Here is a 17,748-nt window from a genome sequence, read left to right as displayed (position 1 = left end):
AGCCTCGCGACTGCAAATGAATTCGCCAAGTTGTACCTAAAATGTCGTCGGGAACGTTTAGGACGATGAAAGCCTAAATACGTGGCTGAGGTCTGCACTGCGCTTCACGAGATAGCTGTATAATATATAATATTTACATGAACTTTGTATACAGGGTGTTAGTGACATCGTAACGAATACTGATGGGGATTTTTCAGACCATGATGCTGAGTGAATATCAAGTGGAAAAATCCGTAGTATAATTCATGTTTTATTTTCTGATTATTTTTTAATTATTTTTAATTCTATTTGGCGATGGAAAATTTCACTTGATATCAACATATAAATAATAAGAGCAGAATCATCACCCTTAATATACATTACGATGACTCTTATACCCCGTACAAGTACGAACGGGTGTTAGTTACAACGAATACTGAGGGGGATGATTCAGACTATAATTCTCAGTTAATTTTTAAAGTGTAATTTCCCGTCGGAAAATTCATGAAAATTTTAATGGTTTTTTTATTATTCTCAATTCCATAATTTTGCGACGGAAAATTAGAATAGAATAGAAATAGTTTATTATGAAAGGACGCCACACACAAAAAGAAAGACAACAATATCATATCAAATTTCCACTAAAACAATTACAAAAAAGCAAGAAGGATGTTAGTCGAAATGATCATAAGGTGGTGGTGAAATTCTAGTTGATATCAACTCAGAATCACAGTCTGAATTATCCCTCAGTTTTCGTTACGATGTCACTAACCTGTATAAACACTAGATAACGATATTATGAAACTTTCTGTTATAAATAATAGTAAATCCACAACAGAAGACAGTTATACGGAATCCCCTGCCGTGATATTAAACAACTTCTTGGATATAGGAACTACAAAATACCTATTGAGTTCCTGAAACTATTTTGGCAACTAGAACAGAATTCGCAATACCTACTTACTCCTTTGGAAGATGTTCAGAAGTGCACGAAATACCTAACTAATCTCTAAGAAATTGTAATTATGCATTCATAACATCACGTTCGTAATCCCTAATAGGGTAGTCAGAAGACAGCTTTCAGATACTTTCGCTAGGAGTCCTGAGATGGATATGATGAAATACATTGTTACCCAAAAGTTGATATTAAATGGATTTACCTGTCAGAAAATTCATGAAAACTTGTGTTATTTTTTATTATTTTCCGTTCCATACTTTTGCGATGAAAATTCCACATAAAAAACTCAAATAAACTCAGAAAATTGGCCTGAATCATACCTCAGAGTTTTAGGGAAACAGACATGTTGCTGAGTTCGTGACTTTTTCACTGTTGTGCCACATTGTGTGCCAATTAAATCTACTTATTTTTAATTCTACGTACATAAACTCACGCCTATTTCCCACCGGGGTAAGCAGAGACCATGGAATTGCATTTGCTTCGATCTTGACACTCTTCTCTTGCTTCCTCCACATTTATCAATCGTTTCACACACACACGCCGGTTCAGAGTAGATCGTACTGAACCTTTTCTAAGGAAATTTACAATTTGGTCAAAAGTAAAAGAAAATGTTGTTCGATTTTGATCATCTTAGACTGGAATCTATTTGTACGTGTCTACACCCTGTATGCTCTCGTATGTCCTTTGGTACAAGTCAAATAATGTAGCAGAATACTTCAAAGGTTTCGTATCAAGATATTTCGTTTCATCAATTTTGTACGGGAGTTGATGTCGCTTTTATACATACGTACATAGATAAATCCACTCCCGTATCCTTATAGAGGTAGGTAGAGACATAATTCATCACACGCATCTTACTTAAGGCTGTATCGTCATTTTGAATCGGAAACGGCGATTTTGGTCTACTACGTGTCTACGTATCTTGCGTCAGACAGAGTACTGCGGGGCGGAAGGCAAGAGGAAAACCACTGCCCTATTTTTCCCTAAAAAAGTAGCATGGAGAATGCTACACCGACAAGAGCGTGGCTCTTAAATTGATGATGATGACGTATTTAATAGAATAAAATACTTTCTTTCTTTACGATACAATACAGTAACTAATTGCACTCGAAAGAAACACTAACAAACAATTACAGACAAACAATTGATACAAAAGAGGGCCCCATTCTTTACCTCATTACTATTCATGGATTTTATTTTCAAAGAGAGTTTTTCGTTAATATTTTACAACCCTATAATAATGCCTATAGTGTAGTAAATCTATTAATCATATATGTACGTATATATTATCTACATAAATTTCCATCTACAAACAATAACAGCTCACATTCCAATGAAATTCATTTTCGGAAGTATGTGATCTAACCTGTATTGGGCTGGTTTTTCCCTCGCGGGTTGGAAGGTCAGACAGGCAGTCGCTTCTTTAAAAAACCGGACCTGTCAAATCTTCAGGTTAGGTAAGCGTTCCCTGTGAAAAACGGGATAATACTAGAGATGAGATCCGTCTTGGTTTTTTTTTGTAAATTTCCAAATTTTATATGATGTTACTTTTTTTTTGTGTGTGGCGCCCTTTTATAATAAACTATTTCTATTCTATTTTAGATGACGATGATTATTTTATGACCCTATAATAATGCCTATAAGTATTGTCTTCACCAATTTCCATAAACAAATATTTAATAACAATTTACTTTGTTACAGGTAAGCCGCAGTGAAACTGAAAATGTAGATTCCGACAAAGTTGAATAATTATTAAGTTTAACTTTACTAAGATTGCGTTTTAAAGTGTGGAGGTGAAGTCGAGATCTGATGAAGAAACTCGAAAGATCTTATTAGCATATTCAATAGTGGCAAGTTTTTGAGTTGATCTTTAAGCTCAGAGGAAGGAAGAGTAAATAGAATGGATAAGCCGATCTGTTGGCCGCGAGTACCAACGCTTTATCTGGAGAAAAAAGCTTATTGGCATAGTCAACTTCTTATTTTATTAACAATATCCTTTTTTGGGGCATACGACCAAATTGCAGATGTCCTTAAAAAGGTTTAGTACGATGTACTCTCAACCGTGCGTGTATGAAAAGATTTATGAATATGAAGGAAACAAGAGAAGTGTGTCAGGATCGAAGCAAATGGAATACCATAGTCTCTACTTACCTCGATAAGGAATAGGTGTGAGTTTGTGTATGTATCCAGTTTTGTTCCATTTTCTCGACTAAAAAAGTAAAAGTTAGAAACTACTATCTAACTAGTCAAATCAGTTACTTTTTAATAAACGTCAAAACACGAAATTGCTATGGAATTTGTACGAAAATGCAAACTGTGACGTCATAGAAAAATGTGTCAAAACGCACTTTATATTAGATTTTTCATTTTTTTAATTCTATACGTTAAATAAAAAATATAAACGATTTTTGTCGCCTTTAGATCTGTCTTTATGTAGTATTTCTTTATTAGAATTTCATAATTTATCTTTGACCTAGGAAACTACCCAAATAGAACTGTAAAGTTTCAATGGAAAATACGGCATTCCGGCAGCGGAGTGTGGTGTATATTTTTCAAATTAAAAATAGGCTCGCCTTCGACGACAATTGCACCCTTGACAACGGGATGACACGTTTGGCCAGCAGTGTTTAAGTTACCCTGTAAGATATTATTCTTATGTGTGAAACTGCCACACAGCTTAATCTCTAACGCATTTTTTATGCTTTTGCCTCACTTTTACAACTAGCCATAATTAGGAGAAAGAGAGAGTGAAAACATGTACATTGCCTCGTACGCAATATTCGCTGACGTCACAAAAAAACAAAAGAGTATCGCAGCTAACGGATTAAGCTCAGAATAGCTGGCTTTTGTTTGTACCATGTGACGTAATACTGTAAGTTGGAACTGTAGGTACTTATTGCGAATTTGAAATAAAAGAGGTGTTTTCAATAATACTCAGAGGCGTATATTCTATTAAACGGTTAAAAGTTTTAAAGAACTTTGTTTTATTAATAAACCTTAATGGTAAATAATAATTGCATCGCCAGGCCCAGTCATCGTAATGAAGATATTATCTGATTTGAGACTTTCAATTTAGTTTTCTCTTTGTGAGTTTCTCTAAGCTTGGATGCTTCCTACAAAACAAAAATCAGTGCAGCATTAAAATCCGCCACATGCCACTACATGGGTACCAAAAAGTAGGTCGTTACACTTTGTCGCACCTTACATACATTCATATCAAAGTCACGTCCATAACTCCTTCATAAAACAGCTTAAGAAAAGCTTAATCCACTCTTCTGCAAGTCAAAGTCTACGATAAACAACAAAGTAAATGAATATAAAGTCCCAAATACATAGTATAGTAAAGACTATACTTTGTTTAAAATGTGTGACGTCATGAATATGCGATGCCTCTGCCCGGACAAAGATAGCGCTCCGAGCTGGTTTGGGCGACGCTTATCTCGACCTCCAGATAAAAGGATATCTATTCTAACTTTATAGCCGTGCGATTCTGATTATATAGGTACAAATCTGCGTAACTGCTTGTAATGAAAAACAATTATTATAATAAACGGCCTAACATATTAAAAGAAGAAAAAAATTACAAATACTTTATTAAAAAAATAAAAGAAAATCTAATTAATAATTGTTACTACAGCTCTAGTGAATACCTTAATGATACTGATGTTACTATTTGAAAAGCTTCCTCCTCTCTTTGAAACTTCTATTTTGTTGTGCCCGTAAGGGTCTGTGATGTGAAACTCATATATAACTTACCAACTTGTACACTTGTTGTTGTATCTATCCAAATAAAGAAAGAATATTAGATATTAGGGCTACTTGAATTATTTAGGTAAGTACATTCTTAAATAATATTAGCTACATTTCAAACTTGCCCTAGAATATTAAAATGCATATTTGTTTACTATTTTATTTTACATGTTCTTGTTTGTCGCGTTCTTTTATATAAAAAAAAACAATTTACTTTCTATTCAATGACAGTAAAATTGTATTTTACTTTTTTACGAAAATACTTATCTACAAAAAATATAAAATACACGTAGAGTATTTTGCCGTCGAAATAACGATACAGACGCGAGGCTTTCGGCGGATTATTTAAAGCGAAATCGGTGTAAAATTTTAAATCGTATTTAACAGATTCCTAATCTGACTGCGGGCCGATCGTTTGAACGCAGCTACGGGTTTTCCCCAAATTCCGTATCATATTTTTTTTTATCCTTTTCATCGCGGATAAAAAGGATTAATTCCAATGAATATTTTCGAAGTATACCCACAACCGGACTACCTACGTGTTCGGAAGCCATTTAATTGAAAATTTAATAAACCCGTTTATAGCTGAAAGGATAAAATTCTATTTCCTTGTGGTCACGTATTTCGAACGTGTTTATGGAATTCAATTTAAAGGTATTTGATATTCCAAATAGCTTTGAATCGATTTGAAATTCATTTATCGGAGCGACGGTGTTTTAAGGCAATGTCACTAAATATAAACTTTTATTCTGCAAAACTGGCTTTGTAACTTATTTTTAACAATTGGTACTAAAGTATTTTTTTTATTGTCATGTACCTTATGTTCAGTTTACACTCAGAGTTGATTCGACCATTATAGACGGTAATACGGTATCACCTATTACGTTGGTCTAACAGAAAGCTTGGTGAGGTGTGGGTACTTAGTTCATGTTAGCTGTGTACGATGTACATCTGATTACCTGTACTGTATGGAATATAATCGTAAACCTATGTTATATTGTGTTGTCAAAACAGAGAGAACCTTCCTTTTTTAAAAGTCTATTAAAACCACAGACTTCACACATCCATGGACATCCTTGTCAATCAATACGCAGCGGATATTACCGATGCTAGACAAGGGAAATGCCGCAGGAACCGCCTAATGTAAATCAGTGTTCCGGCGACGGATGTACTGTAATCCCTGATTTACTGTGGCTATTAATTATTGATCATTACCAACGGCTTAAGCCCATTGACACCTAATTAGCGTGCGTAGAGTACCTGGACAATTACGTAATTAAAGCCTTGTTGATTTTGATAATTTTACATAGATAAATAAACCCACGCTTATTTCCCACCGGGTAAGCAGAGACTAAACTGCCTATATACGTCCCACTGCTGGGCACTGGCTTCCCCTCAATCAACCGGAGGGGGGGTTATGTAAGCAGAGACTGTGGAATCCCATTTGCTTCGATCCTGACACACTTCTCTTGCTTCCTCCATTTTAAGACAAAGTTATACCAGTGGCTAAATGACAAAGTATATTATAATGTTAATGAATTTATCCAATGATTATTTACTATTATATAAGGACATTTTTATTTTATTATCATCATGTGACAGTGTATATTTTTACATGCCTATTCTGGCGAAACATGCTGTACCTAAATGTATTATTGTGAACTTTACCACCATGTTATCTGTAAATAAATGATTGATTGATTGATTCATCAATCGTTTCATACAAACACGCCTAAACTCGCAACGGTCAGGGTAAAACCTTTTCTAAGGACATCTCTAATTTGGTCAATACGTCTTTTTAGGATTTGTATCATTTTAGTTATGTTAAAATGATGAATCAATTTCAGAGAACTGCACATCACTACTTAGGACGCGTTCTCCTTCTAATTCGCTCGTCGCTAGCTCCCATAATAAAGTGGGAGTAATTAAATGATCAATACAATAATCCTAAAGGAGTCAACAAATAATATTTTCTATAATAATAAATTGTAGGTACATACTTAAGCGTTGATTGAATTTCTCAAGAATTTAATTACTAGCTCGGTTGGTTCATTAAGTCCTTTATAAGCAATGGCCGGAATAAATAAAATAAAAGACGGCCAGTGGTGTATGACCAGCCAGTCTCTTTGTGAGAGCTGGAATACAGTATAGTATGAATACCTCTATAAACATACGAGAATTATCAACATACATCGCATGCAAAGTCTAAGTAATTTCATTGCAATGAAGAGGAAGACTTAGAATTAACATAAGCTTCCGACTATATCCCTATTGGGTTAGTCAGAAGTACATCCATCACAAGATGAACTAAGTACCCACACCTCACTAAGCTTTTTGTTAGACCAACGTGATTGGTGAGCCGTTTTGACGTTTATAATGGTCAAGGCAACTGTGTTAGTGAACTGCATTTAAGATAAATTAATAACTCATTAGTGCAAGACCAGAACACAGCAGCAGCAGCAGTAACTGTCAGTACTATTCAGAGGCGGAGGACAGGAGTCCTAGTATGGCTTTGTAATACACTACTCTGGGCGCCATCCCACTTGCGTCAGACAGTGTACTGCGGGGCGGAAGGCAAGAGGGTAACCACTGCCCTATTTTTCCCTAAAAAAGTAGCATGTAAAATGCTGCACCGACAAAAGCGTGGCTCTTAAATTTAATTGATGATGAGTGCAAGATCGGTACCGGGGTTCGAACAGCGCAGTCCGTTTGAGAAGCAAGCCGATGAATCACAGGACCACAATGACCTTTGATGTTTTGGCCGATGTTTTATGATGTCTTTGTCCATAGAATATTTTTTGCCTCCGTCGTCCTCATAAGAGATGGATTATGATTTTTTACCAAGGTCTGAAACCCCTAGGGCACATGTGGTAAAAAGTTTGCAAGTAGTTTCGGACATTTTCTGTAGAGTAATGCTTTTAGCAAGAGTATTCTAAACCAGTGAGAATGTATGAAGTCTTATGTAATTGTATTTAATGGATCATTATTTTAGAAAGGAGCATACTCCAACATGGCACTTCATTGTAATTTTTATTTATTTTTTTATTACATGACATTACGTGCTTACGAACACAAAATTAGTCTTAAAAATAGCAACAGAAAACCAATTACAATTATTTTACTGTTTTACTGTTCGCTCGTCTCTGAAATAACACTAGAAGTAAAGAATAATCATAATGCCACAAATAACAAACTAAATACCACTTAGAAACACAAGTCGAAAGCACTTTTCAGTTAACACTCGAGCGGTAGTGTAAACAATGAAAACTGCATTACAGCCTTTGGAATAACAACCGATTCCCAAGGTGCGGCGACGGCGCGAATCAGAATTTAATTCCGCTACTGCAGTGTTCATCTTCAAGAGATTGTGCTGTTTCAATATTATATTTAGCATTGTTCCGTTTTAAAATGTATTTGATTAAGGTCGAGATTTCCAGACACAATAGTTCGACTATGGGATTTTAAAAGGATATTCGGTCTTCCTACTTTATTATGCAATCATATCTATTTTGAACGAACTCAGGTGTGACTCTGCCGGTGATAGAAAAACAGGCTTGACTGTGTGTGAAGATATCTATTTTGTATTTATTTATTTAGGTACACACTGACAGAGGTCAGCAGTATCTGTCAGTACTATTCAAAGGCGGAGAACAGGAGTCCTAGTGCGGCCTTGAAATAGACTACTGGGCGCCATCCCACACACTTCAGACAGAGTCCATCTCACTCTCACTCTGCATGAAGAAATCCTGCGCTGACATGAGCGTCGCTCTTTAATTAATAAGATTGTTTTTCCCAAAGGCTGTAGCAGATTATTCTCTGTTTGAATGTATAATACTTATGCGTCCCAATATCGTAAGCGCGCTATAATAATAGGGAATAGAATATGACCATTAAAACTTTGCGCTCCGGGCTTCATAACGTAAATCTATACCTTGCGCTTCGCTTTGCTCGTCGCAAGATTTCCCATGTCTCTTTTTCCGTATATTTTCGTATAGTCGTATTTAGCAGGGGAAAACAACATGCGTACCCCTGACAGTAGCCCATGAGCCTAAAACAGACCCTTTTTACGAGGAGGAAAGCAGTACGATACATAAGTTGTTCCGCTTTCCCGAGTACCCTTGATCCTTCGCTTTCTGGTTCGACCATTGACCATTGAAGCTGTCCAAAGCAAATTTGGCAACAACGCGTGATTTATACGCAGTAACATCGCTTGTGACCATACGGACGTTAATGCCGCCATCACAGCGCGCGCCCAGTAAATCTGCGACAGTATCGCGACAAATCATCGGCCGCCATTTTGTTAAGTGCCGCCATTCCGTGTCGCGAGATGCGGCTGACAGGTATGATTGAGCGCGCCTGTTGGACTACAGTTGTCTCTATACCGTATTGTTATATCAACTAGCACCGGTTTTATTCCCAAAATCGGTTACGGGCTAAGCCGAGTATTATTGACTCTGTTTATTAAATCTATGGTAATAAACACCGATAATATTGAAAATTTATCTCACTTTTATTCAGCTGTACTGATTTATGAGCTGTTGATAATTCGCGCTCCAATAATTGTGATTTATGAGTTCGGAATGCGATGATAAAATTATCACGTTATTATTAAACAATTATAAATAAGTGGTTGTAATTTTGAGCAGTAAACTCAACGTTTCCGTGGTGTAGCGGTTATCACATCTGCCTAACACGCAGAAGGCCCCCGGTTCGATCCCGGGCGGAAACATTTCATTTTTAAAAAATTTATTTTATAAATAATTTTATTGTAAGTTTTACTTGTCATTTTCTTATCCATCAAAAAGGAAAAGGACGGATGATTGACAGCTGTTAATTTTAAAATGAATGAGTGTATGAATGAATAACCCGGGCGAATTAAACAGTCATCGCGCTGATGGGCAACCTGTTTGACGTGTGCTGTTAATTTAATTCTGTCGGTTTGGCCAATTTAAAATTTTGAGTGTTATTTAAATGCCTAAAATTGACGTGTGTTCTATAAATTGTGTGCCTGTCGATTACCCGTCCCTTTCCTTCTCGGCGGATAAGAAAATGACAGCAACAACTCAAAATAAACTTAGATGGTCTGGAATTAGCACTATTATCCTGCTACTAAAAGTCATCTTGACTTATTTACTGTAAGACTTTACATTAAAGTAAAAAAAAACTAACGCTAACGTTTTAACAGCTGCGACCGACAAGACCCTCCCCCACCCCACTGCTCGGCTTCCGTTTCCGACAACCTTCCATTTAAAAAGTTCCCTTTTTTATTTTTAAAACTGTTTCCCACTGTTGACTTTTCTTCTAAACTTGAAAAATCTTTTAGGAGTCTTGTTACTTCATTTAAAAGCTCCATAGTTATGGTTTCCTAAATTCTATTTCTTTTTTATTCCTCAGCAGTTACGGGGTTAAAAAGGCCATATTGGAACAATTCGTCTAAAAAGCAATATTGCAACTTAACATACACGCATATGAAAGTAAGTGCACAATAGCAACAAAAGACAAAATGGCAACCTAAGAGAGGTGAATTGCTTCTTAAGGTCACTATATCCCAATTGTAGTAGCTAGACGTACATCCATCGCAAGATATATTAAGTACCCACACCGAGCTTTCTGTTAGGCCAACGTTGGTGAGCCGTATCGCTGTCTATAATGGTCGAGCGAACTGTATTAGTAAAAACAGCATTTATAACTCATTGGTGCAAGTCCTGTACCGGGGTTCGAATTGCTTCAAAGTGGCCTTTTTAACCTCCCCCCCCCCACTGATTTTGTAAAACAGTTTATAAGGTAGTTGGCAGCAAACTCTTGGGATGAACGCTGACAGACGCGCTATGAAGTCGTAAAATTGTTTTATTATCTCTCGTAAATCTGAGCCACATATTGAGTCTTTACGGCAAGGGATAAATTTCAGTTTTAATTTAGAAATTGTTTTTAATTTACTGCAGGACTAAAGCTCTTAGAGCCGATGGTAATCTTGAAATGCCAATTGGCGCATTACGCTTTCTTTTACGTTCATTTGATGATATTCTTCTTCTATCGTGTGGGTTGTGAGGTGAATACCCAACCCATCAACCCTGGTGTCAAGGTTAGTATTGAGCCGCCAAAGGTCCCTGACATGGCTCACGCGACGACTACTTACATCAGTAAGTAGTAACCGGGATCAACGGCTTAACGTGCCTTCCGAAGCACGGATCATCTTACTTTCGGACAATGTGGTGATCAGCCAGTAATGTCCTAACCAAACTAGGGACACAAAGGGACACAAAACAATGTATTTTTTGTGATATATCCCCACCGGGAATCGAACCCGGGACCTCCGGATCGTGAGCCCAACGCTCAACCGCTGGACCATGGAGGTTGTTGTCAACAACCTTTAACATAGAATACAACATGCAGTCACTTTTGACACGTAGTCCAAAAACATAAATATGCGTTGCCCTAAGATAAATATGCGATGACGTATGGTGACTGACAAGTAATTAGCTGATGCCCATAAAATGGTCAATCATAAAAGATCCATCATGATTTGAGGACACAATTCTTCTGCCGATTTTTACAACATGCCTTGAACACGTTTTGTTTTTATTCGCACTTACTCTTTTACCTAATATTGCTTTATACGTATGTTATGTTAGTGCACTGACTGCTCAAGTACTCCGCAATCACTACTTTCCGGACCTCAACACTAAAGCCTAGGTTACACAGTGCGAGCAGCTGATGTGACAATAGACAGCTACTTTGCCTGTGTACTCGTATGACAGTAGCTCGACTCGCCTCGCACGGTCACGGTATGCAAACTGCTGGCATCGCAAAAGACAGCTACTATACCAGTGTACTGGTATAATTCGTTTGTATCATGTCGCCCAAACAAGAAACACTGTACCCGGCGTGGGCCCGAGCGTACGAGCTTCTGTCATTTCGCAAAATCGTGCGAGTTGACGACCGAGCGGCGTGCGAGTGGTGTGGTGGGGGAAGGCAAGTAGCGAGTAAAAACAAAAAATGTTGAAGTAACTCGAACGCGAGCAACTGTCCCACTCGCACATTACAGTAACTCGTATGATGCGGTCACACGTGCGTAGTAGCTGCACCTCAATAACTGACTTGGTCAGCTCGCATGTTAGCTCGCACTGTGTAACCTAGGCTTAAGACAGTTCTCACACCCCAGGGTCGTGTCGGTCGACGTGGTTGGCAGTGAAGCAGGCATGGTCTCATTGACTTCTATATAATCCGCTGACGCAACACAGGACCGCCTCGCCGCTACAAAACTCGCTTCGTGTGAGAATCGCCAAAATCCGCCCCACAAGCACCCGCTTTAAGTGCTGCAGTTAGAACAAGCAGATTTAATTAATCCTCTCTTTGTTAGCTGTAGGAGAAACCAAATATGTTAAGCACTAGCTTCGTAGTGCCTTTTGTACTGCCAAATATATTCTCTTCTGATCTGAGGTTAGAGAAAATTGGTTTGTATTAAATGATGTTCATGGCTTTATACACGGTGTTAGTGACATCTTAACGAATATTGATGGGGAATTTTCAGACCATGATTCTGGGTTAATATCAAGTAGGATTTTAATTTAGTTTTTTAAATTATTTTCAATTCTATACTTTTTGCGATAGTAAATTCCACTTGATATTAACTCAGAATAATGACCTGAATCGTCCCTTAGTATTCGTTACGAAGTCACTTACACCCCGTACAAGTACATACATGTAGCCATACAAGTAAGTATGGGTGTTAGTGCCACCGTAACAAATACTGAGGGGGATGATTCAGAGTTGATACCAAGTGAAATTTCCTATCAAAAAATTAATGAAAATTTTAGTGTTTTGTTAATTCAGTTCCATACTTTTGCGACGGGAAATTCCATTTTATATCAACTCAGAATCATGGTCGGAATCATCCCTCAAAGTTTTCGTTGCGATGTCACTAACACCCTGTATAAAAAGCTAACTAGTTAGAACCACTAGGAGACCTCGTTCTCTGCATCTTTCAATTAGTTGAGCTGTGAATGAAGTTAGCCTCACTCCTACTGTGAAAGGTATTTTTAATTAAGACTAGCCTGAACGTATTAAAGTAAGGCCAGGGGACAAGATTAAACGACTCGAGCGACTCTAAATCAAATCCCCGAGTCAATTAGATTCTACTTAGACAAGACATTTATTTTTTTCTCTGTCCATGTGTAGAATTAGTCCTGTGTAATTCGAATAGATGAAGAAAGTGGATAAGAGCTATACATGTTAAGAAGAATCAGTGTGATCTAATGAAGGACTTTCCAATCGGCGTTCCCCAAAAACACGATAGATGGCGTTGTTAAGTGTTTTCTTCATTTAAACTTCTAATTTCATGGATAACAGACATATGCATCTTTTATCTTTGTTTTTGGGCATTAATGACCTTTTTTATTACACCAAGGTACAATTTCAACTTCCACCCATTATTATTCTGATCAAAATAAAGAGAAGCAATATAGGTAGCAACATCATTCTATACATAATGTTATAAATAAGAGCAGTAACAATTTGATTTATATGTGCTTCTGCCATTACATTACATTTTTGAATAATTATGTACTTCAGCAATGAGAAAATGGATAATTATCACGTTAAAAGTGAACAACGCCATCTATCGTGTGTTTGGAGAACGTCGATTGGAAAGCCCCTCATTGAATCGTTTCGTAGCAGATTGGGAACCCTTATAGTTTTTTGCCCTGTCCATGTGTCGAGGATTGGAGTGAACTTAAGTTGAACTGAACCCTTTCACGTGCAGAAACCATGGGTCATCGAGGTTCATAACAAATAGTATGACACCTTGGAATCGGAACGTAATTTGACGTTCTGTCCTTGAAAGTGTTTGTATTGTATTACCTATTTTATTTTATATTTTTTATTGTATAATTTTATTTTTGTATATGAGTTTTTTATGCTTGAAATAAATGACTTATTATTATTATTAAGTGGAGGAATAAAGTGGATAAGAGCTATAGCTCTAACGACGGACGGATACTTGTTAAGAAGAATCATACATATAAACATAACATAAACTGCCTATATACGTCCCACTGCTGGGCACAGGCCTCCCCTCAATCAACCGGAGGGGGTATGGAGCATACTCCACCACGCTGCTCCACTGCGGGTTGGTGGAGGTGTTTTTACGGCTAATAGCCGGGACCAACGGCTTAACGTGCCTTCCGAAGCACGGAATCATCTTACTTTTTCGGACAATCAGGTGATTCAAGCCTGAAAAGTCCTTACCAAACAAAGGACAGTCTCACAAAGTGATTTCGACAATGTCCCCATCGGGAATCGAACCCGGACCTCCAGATTTTGAGCCTAACGCTCTAACCACTAGACCACGGAGGCTGTTAAAGAATCAGTGTGATATAATTGAATCTTGAGGTTCTTTTGTAAATTGGGAACCGTTATAGTTTCAAAATGCCTGGCTGTACGTCGAACCCATTTTGTTCGCTTATTGATGGACGTATAATCGTGAAGACGTATTTCTTTATTTATTGACTAAAAGCAGGGTAAGAAGAGACAAGAGTAGTCAAACCGGCGAGCTTACATGAAGACTTTGATGAATGTGGAAAATCCAGAAGTGGTGTGTCAGGATCGTAGTAAGTCGAATTCCGTGGTATCATATATGTATGCAGAGTAAAAAAATAATAAGTAACTCCTCTGCTGGACTGGGAGTAAAGAAAAAAACATAGAATGCGTTCAGCTGCCTATCTTTCCGTGCATGTCGTAAAAGACAAAGGGACAGCGTCCTGAACATGATGGATCATCTGTAAGAGCGATGGGTGATCCCCTATCATCATACGGTTTATCATTATCCACCTTAGGACTATGTATCAAGTGGCTGCAAATAGTTTCTTGATTATTTGTAGTTCTGCCCACCCCTTCGGGGAATACGGGCGTGAGTTTATCTATGTACGTATGTAGTAAAAAAATGATTTTTTTTTGTCCTATACGTCTGAGACAATTAATAACATAAGCTCACAACTATATCCTAATTGGGTTAGTGAGAGGTATATCCATCGAAAAATGAACTAAGTACGCACACGTCACCCTTTCTGTTTAAACCAACGTGATAGGTTCTCAGCCGTATCGCCGTTTATAATGGTCGAGCCAACTGTGTTAGTGAAAACTGTACTTAAGCACACCCCGGACACTTCATACCAACAACCTCGTTGTACACACACACTACACATTGACATTATCGTACAGGCGCATCTGTGTGTGTGACGTCTGACACTATACGATTCAAGTCCAAACTATGTTGGGGGGTGAGGTAAACCTAGCTCAGACGCTGGTGGAGAGCGGAGAGTTGCTGTTCTATACATAGTATTATGCATTTTTTTATGACCATAAGATAAATTAACAACTAATAACTCATTGGTGCAAGTCCAGTACCGGGGTACGAACCGCGACACTCCCCGTTTGAGAAGCAAGCCGTGTCTTAATCTCTGAGATAATCTCATAATTATAAAATAAGCAAAAAGGAAGATACATACACACATAAACAGCTTATAGACGTTCCACTGCTGAACACAGACCTTCCCTCAATCAACCGGCGGAGGTATGGAGCATACTCCACCACGCTGCTCCGCTGCGGGTTGGTGAAAAGAAAGATATTCAGGTCTTATTCTTATCAGTCGCTCCTAATGTAACATTATTTTTTGAAAATTTCCGACAAACAATATTACTTCCTCTTTATTTTTTTCAAATCAAACATTCATTTCAATCCGTTATTCTGAGATTGAGCGCATGAAGTAGTGAAATTCCGGACTCGGTCCGGGTTCGCTAACGAACTGAGTCCGTAAGTCCGAACTACGAACAACTTTCCGAACTATAAAGTTTCAGTTCGTATGTAAAACGAATCAGCTGTGTAAACTGAGATTTAAATTCATTCAAAAGAATTCCTATGAGGGGACTAAATCTAGTGTTCGCCGATTAGAACCGATTAAAAAGTTGATCGATTTATGTAACAGTTCTGTTAGAACTTGAGTTTTAAAACTGCAGGCCTAGCACGCTAGGTACCTGCGCGACTAGAGCGAATAAATGTTAAAACTTGAATTGAAACTTGAATTGTCAAATTTGACAGACGAGTTAAGGTTCGACTTGCTCGAGCTTCGAATGATTTCGAAAAAAAAAATTATTTTAAAAATTATCAATTTTCTCATTTCTTATGACAATATCATCATCTGTTTTTTTATTTTTACTTGGCTTTTCTATTACGCAATAATAAGATATTTCCTATCTTGATAAATATAACACTTGAAAACAAATTACAGGTTTCCGCTGATAACCCTATACTAGTTAATATGATATCAGTGAGTTGTGCAGAGGCAAATAAAAGTTAAAAGAGAGAAAGGACGTAAGTATGTGTGTACGTTCGTATGTTTATGTCCATTGTATATGTCGTTATGCAATAAAGTATTATTGATTGATTGATTGAAAAGCAAGAGAAAAATATTCTGAAAGATATAATATGATGTAAAGGATTACATGCGGCTTTAAAAAGCCTTTATTCTTGTAATTACATAGTCATACATATTCATGAAAAAAAAATAGTAATTACTTATTTTTAAGCTTTAGCTCTAAAAACCTTCATTCCTATTTATATATTCTATGGTTGCAACAAATTTTATTTTATGTCGCCCGGGGAAATTGTTCCCCGGTTTTATTATGATATATACCGTAATTCTTTTGTTTCCAAAGCCTCCCCATAAAAACGGAACTTTTCTCAAAGCGAGGCAAAACATGCAAAGTAAAATAAATACTTTTTTATTGTGGCCGTATAAAAATAAACTCCTAATTATGCGGCTGTTTTGTCGTATTAATTATTAAAGAGAGACAACGAACGTCTGTTGTTTTAAAATTATAAAACATCAAGTTTCAATCCGCATATTTTATTCAAATTTAGAACAGAATTCCGACATACTAGTTTACGACGAGTATCGTATAATGTCGTACTCAAAAGCGTACAAATCTTTTAAGACAGCTTCTTTATTTACTTCTTTCTATTTCGTCGTATTCTTCTTATATCGTGTGGGTTTCAGGTAAATAACCGAACTCATTCAACTGCCTATTTAGCCATTGGCCCCAATGTAACGACTACATAGGTAAATGGTAGCGTAGTAATGATGTTAGTGGTTTTCTTTTGATTTCCCACAAATTATAACATAAACAACATAATATAAATTCACGACTACATCCTAAACTAAGTAAACTAAGATGAACTTATTACCCACACCTCACCGAGCTTTGTGTTAAACCAACGTGATACTTAACAGAAACTCGTCGTCTATAATGGTCGAGCCACCTGAAGACAGAAAATACCCAAATGTGGCGTTACTTAAAACGGTGCCCATATCAAATGCACCATGGTTTACAAGAATGAAGGAAATTCATGTCTATTTACAAATGCCCACTGTTAAAGAGGAAGTAGAGTATGTTATCGAGCCCTATAGATCCCTCAATCAGCGCTTATCGCTATCGACCCACTAGAGTCGATTAATTCTTTCAAATATTTTTCCTGAGCCGAGGTTCGCGCCCAACTGGGCACCCTCAGGCCTGTTGTCTTAAACGTTGTCCCGGGTGAGAGCCTTCAGCGCTCCCCATTAGTCCGGCCAAGTAGTTAATGCCATCTGTCAATAAGTCACGTCAAAAAAAAAGAGCGCTATAGAGAAAAGATTTTCCACCATGAAAACAGACTTGCAAAGGCCTTAAGTGTACCACTGCTACTGAGACGCCTAAAAAGCAACATATCTGGGACAAACTTCAGCAATGACAAACAAAATGAAGGCTACCTGACACTGGAAACATCCCATTGGCAAAAAAACATAACTGCTTATGGTCGAGGGACCGATTCTTCTAGTTATTAAATAACTTGTAATGTACCCGCATTAATTTAAAAGATGTGTTGCTGTTGCAGTTTCTTGTCATTTCTTCTCCTCAGCCATAACACCTTGCGAAATGACGTAAATTCAAAAATGTTACATTGACCTTCAACAAGTTTATCCATGATAATTACGTTGAATAAAATGATTCTGATTGTGATTCTGATT

At 37.3% G+C, this 17,748-nt stretch overlaps 1 protein-coding gene and 1 non-coding gene across 2 annotated transcripts in view; both read left to right on the top strand.

Moving 5' to 3' along the window:
* LOC126372404 (syndecan) overlaps window positions 1–17,748 on the top strand; it is a 340,619-nt gene that overhangs the window by 215,864 nt on the left and 107,007 nt on the right. The gene's annotated exons all lie outside the window — the stretch shown is intronic.
* On the top strand, window positions 9,344–9,416 carry Trnav-aac (transfer RNA valine (anticodon AAC)). The gene has a single exon. It is a non-coding gene; the product is annotated as a tRNA-Val (tRNA).

The sequence above is a fragment of the Pectinophora gossypiella genome, chromosome 2 (genome assembly GCF_024362695.1).
Source record: "Pectinophora gossypiella chromosome 2, ilPecGoss1.1, whole genome shotgun sequence".
In the NCBI taxonomy this organism is placed as follows: Eukaryota; Metazoa; Arthropoda; class Insecta; order Lepidoptera; family Gelechiidae; genus Pectinophora; species Pectinophora gossypiella.
The sequence above is the reverse complement of the archived record's forward strand: the minus strand, read 5'-3'. Positions and strand labels throughout refer to the sequence as shown.